The following is a 5,000-nucleotide window of genomic DNA, read 5'->3' as shown; positions in this document are numbered from 1 at the left end:
CATTATTACAGAATAGTTGGATCACGACTCGTTGACAGGCGTGGATCATCAGTCTCCAACTCGATGCTTTGCGTCTTGTTTGATCTGATGATCCGGGTCTGTCAAATTGATATGATCAGACTCTTCAGATCAAGTTACTGTAGTAATGATAGATATATAAAGCACTGAAAATGACCAACGACACGAACAACAGTGAATTGTCAAATTTTCGGGACGACCTGTTCCTTCCTCAGGATGATAGAATATTTACATAGAAAAGAAAACTAAATAGAAAAGGAAACTACCAGTCCTGGTAGGACTGATTAGTTCAGTTCAGTCTTGATGCTCGATTAGAACAGACTTTTCTATTGCCACATATTACACTTAATAATTTAATATGTAGCCGTTTTGTTTGTTATCAGCTTCTGTAGTTTAGTTGTAATGTTAGTTTCCTTTACTATATAGTTTTTTTTCTTATGTAAATATTCCATCGTCCTGAAGAAGGGACAGGTCGTCCCGAAAATTTGACAATTCACTGTTCGTGTCGTTGGTCATTTTTAGTGCTTTTTATATCCTTTTTTATTTGACCTCGTATCTACTATTAGATCCGACACTTTGGATGTTGAGTGTTATTGGATTTTAGTGCTTTATCTATATCCTACAAAATGTGAACAAAATACATTGAGCGGTTTCTGAGGAGTTGCGTCCACAAAGTGTTCCTATAGTGTAGCACGTACAAATTCAACCAAGTCCCATAACTCCTGTAAAAGTTGTTGAATCAAAATGGCAGCGCAATATGATCAACTACACATGGTGACTAACAATCCTACATAATATGAACAAAATACATTGAGCGGTTTCTGAGGAGTTGCGTCTCCAAAGTGTTCCTATAGTGTAGCACGTACAAATTCAACCAAGTCCCATAACTCTTGTAAAAATTGTCAAATCAAAATGGCGCAGCGCAATATGATCAACTACACATGGTGACTAACTATCCTACAAAATCTGAACAAAATCTGTTGAGCGGTTTCTGGTTGCGTTCACAAAGTGAAGTGGGACGGACGGATGCACAGACACCGGTATTTTTATGTTCTCTTCCGTGTTGCGGTGGGGGACAATCAAAATTTTTGTAATTTGAATAAAAAATCAGCAGTAAACAAGGAACAATGATTGCAGCCATTGTTTTAAAGAATCAATAGCACAAGTAGTGAATCAAAATGGAAACAGTTCTCTGTATATCATAAAACTAGTGTGTATTACAATGTTATCCAACTTATCTATATATATATATATCATAAAACTAGTGTGTTATCTAACTTATCTGAACTCACTTCATATTGTGTGTGTACTTATTGTAATACATGTAGGATTCACATTACGTGTGTACTTACTGTAATACATGTAGGATTCACATTGTGTGTGTACTTATTGTAATACATGTAGGATTCACATTGTGTGTGTACTTATTGTAATACATGTAGGATTCACATTGTGTGTGTACTTATTGTAATACATGTGGGATTCACATTACGTGTGTACTTATTGTAATACATGTAGGATTCACATTGTGTGTGTATTATTGTAATACATGTAGGATTCACATTACGTGTGTACTTATTGTAATACATGTAGGATTCACATTGTGTGTGTACTTATTGTAAGACATGTAGGATTCACATTGTGTGTGTACTTATTGTAATACATGTAGAATTCACATTGTGTGTGTACTTAGTGTAATACATGTAGGATTCACATTGTGTGTGTACTTATTGTAATACATGTAGGATTCACATTACGTGTGTACTTATTGTAAGACATGTAGGATTCACATTGTGTGTGTACTTATTGTAATACATGTAGGATTCACATTACGTGTGTACTTACTGTAATACATGTAGGATTCACATTGTATGTGTACTTATTGTAAGACATGTAGGATTCACATTGTGTGTACTTATTGTAATACATGTAGGATTCACATTACGTGTGTACTTATTGTAAGACATGTAGGATTCACATTACGTGTGTACTTATTGTAAGACATGTAGGATTCACATTGTGTGTGTACTTATTGTAATACATGTAGGATTCACATTACGTGTGTACTTACTGTAATACATGTAGGATTCACATTGTATGTGTACTTATTGTAATACATGTAGGATTCACATTGTGTGTGTACTTATTGTAAGACATGTAGGATTCACATTGTATGTGTACTTATTGTAATACATGTAGGATTCACATTGTGTGTGTACTTATTGTAATACATGTAGGATTCACATTGTGTGTGTACTTATTGTAAGACATGTAGGATTCACATTACGTGTGTACTTACTGTAATACATGTAGGATTCACATTGTGTGTGTACTTATTGTAAGACATGTAGGATTCACATTGTGTGTGAACTGATTGTAATTGGATTCATATTACAGGCACTAAAGCAAGAACACTTCTTTATGGCTGCGCTAAATTATGAATTTTCCATACTGATAGAATTTTATACTACATCATGATTATGTCAAATAGTGATTCAGCTCTAAACTGCACTAAATTTAAAACACACCAAATTAAATACACACAGTTGAGCATACGTTTGGCTGCAGAAAAATATTTACATATACAAGGACTATTCAGAAATTACTGAGGCACCCTGTTTATTTTCCTTTCCAATTGATGTTTTTAAGTGAAAATTGGTATACATGTATAATAAAACAGATACTAATAATAAATATAATCAAAATCTGCTCGAGATATAATTTTATAATTTTCTCTATGTGTAGAAGGTATGGGTACCTGGAGCAGTCATGAAATCACTGATGATGGAAATCAATATACAAGCTACATGTATGTATCAAGTCTTGGTATTTCCAGACTGAGTGGTAAAAGAATTCAATTTTTATACGTCTTTTTTCAATATATCATAGTGACCTTATTTTATGAAAAGTTGGTAGAATTTCAATGATCAGTTATGAGAATCTATTTAAAGGACACAACGCATGTTTCTAAACTTTTTCATTTTTTCAGCAAAATTAACTCTTTTTATGCCTAAAACTACTTTAAATGTGTTTTAAATGAAATATTTTGCGTAGTTTTCGAGTTTGAAAGCGATGAAATTCAAATCTTGCGATATGCATATTTTCTTTCGCTAGTTTACGCGCCATTTTGTGTGACGTCATATGTGCCCTCGGGTTTGAAAACATCTATTAGCCATTTCATAAACAGATTAGATTTAATCGACAAAAAACCTGGATTGTCACGTTAACGACTTGTAAATAATAATGCATTAAGATGTTTTGTGCCGTGCTCGGGTGTACTAGTTGTCGGTAGAAAGGATTTAGACTGAGTATTTTTCAATTTTTCGAAGGAAGGTACGAGAAAAAAGACGTGGATAATTTTTTTGTTGGAGCAAGAACTTTACCTTAAAAAACACACCCAGTCACCTTTTCAAACATCGCTTGGACAGAGACCCTGATAAACTGCGAGAAAATGGATATATCGAAGCTATAAGCACTGGTAGGCCTATAGCATACATTCTGTTTTGCTCTTCAAATTCAATACACACTCGGATCAACTGACCTTCACCTTGTAACAACATATATCGACGATACAATGTAACTTCTACCAACTGGTAGATTTACAACAACAAAAAATAAAGATACAAAATAATTGAACTTTTAATTATACAAATAATAGAATATTGTATTTCCTAACTTTAAATTGAATTATAAAATTATTTCTTTATTGAACTCGTAGCATCTTGAGTGCGTCAGTAGGCTATAACGCCGTGCTCCCACTTCGTACTTCCTAAAGACGTGCAGATCACAATTCAAAAATAGTAATAAGATTGCTTTATCAAAATAAAATAATGTGATTACCACTTTAAATTTGAATATTTTTATTGATTTGTGTGTGTGTTGTCCTTTTCTTTCTTTCCGAAATGCACGTGTGACAATAGCTTGGCATAGGGCCTAGTTGTCAACAATTTAACGTATCATAATTTGTCTAATCCAAAAATAAATAATGATTGCACTGTTTATTTTAGAAAAACAGCGCCAATTACAGATTTATAAAGGAATAACATCCCCAAACAGTTTGTAGACAGTGGCCCATATAAACATTATTTACTCACAATTTTGCCGATTTCATACACGCTTTACTCGCTATATTTGGGTATTTACATCGTTATATGTGTGCACTGGTGGCGAACACATATAAAACTCGGACAATTTATCAACATCGATTTAAATGTTGCCCATGGTAAATTAATTAGGCCCCTAAAAGTTGAGTTTTTATAATATCTCGCAGTACTTTCACAATCCGAAGGGCGCATGTGACGTCACTGTACCATGTGACTACCTACCTAATTAACTTGACTTTTTGAAATCGGGACTTAGATTTAAGTCTGTATTGTGGTTAAATATCGCAAAATTTCGGCGAATGAACTATTAGAATTAATTATAAGCATAAAGAAGACAAAATGCATGTAATATTGTATACTTTGAAAACATGAGATGTGTCCTTTAAGATGGGGCAATGAATTTTGATGTCATTAGGCGGAGCAGCGGTTGTATATCAAATCTGTTTGGAGCTTGGTAGGACTTCCATTCAGACTAAAGAATTGTTAAAACAAAACAATGTGTACAAAAAGAGTCAAGGGCTTTAGTTTATTGCTGGCATAAATGATTTACTGACAAATTATTAAACCTGAGTGAAAACAAAGGAGCCAGGTGGCCAACAATTATTACAGAAGAGCTAACTAACGCCCAGTGTTAAAGTCGTCAAAGAATGACGTTTCAGACTGTCTTTCCAAGAATCAAATTGGAATTGCGCGGCATCAAATTCTGTGACTTTAGTGAATTAAAACAAGCCAGTAATAAATGCTGTTGAATCCCTGGATAGCAACTAGTGCAAAAATGTATATGATATGTGGGTAGCACAAGAAATGTGTCAGTTAAAATGTAGTATTCATTGTAAGCAAAAAACAAATAATGTTAAAAAAAAGTTGCATTACAATGAC

At 33.6% G+C, this 5,000-nt stretch overlaps 1 protein-coding gene and 1 long non-coding RNA gene across 2 annotated transcripts in view; one reads left to right on the top strand and one right to left on the bottom strand.

Moving 5' to 3' along the window:
- The window catches only part of LOC125680487 (uncharacterized), an 82,340-nt gene that overhangs the window by 3,256 nt on the left and 74,084 nt on the right, over nt 1-5,000 (bottom strand). The gene's annotated exons all lie outside the window — the stretch shown is intronic.
- Nucleotides 3,018-5,000, top strand: part of LOC130051626 (uncharacterized) — a 7,894-nt gene continuing 5,911 nt past the window's right edge. Inside the window, exon 1 of the long non-coding RNA XR_008799895.1 lies at nt 3,018-3,496. This is a non-coding gene — a long non-coding RNA (uncharacterized LOC130051626). The remainder of the gene's footprint in view (nt 3,497-5,000) is intronic.

Source organism: Ostrea edulis, chromosome 2, assembly GCF_947568905.1.
Source record: "Ostrea edulis chromosome 2, xbOstEdul1.1, whole genome shotgun sequence".
In the NCBI taxonomy this organism is placed as follows: Eukaryota; Metazoa; Mollusca; class Bivalvia; order Ostreida; family Ostreidae; genus Ostrea; species Ostrea edulis.
The sequence above is the reverse complement of the archived record's forward strand: the minus strand, read 5'-3'. Positions and strand labels throughout refer to the sequence as shown.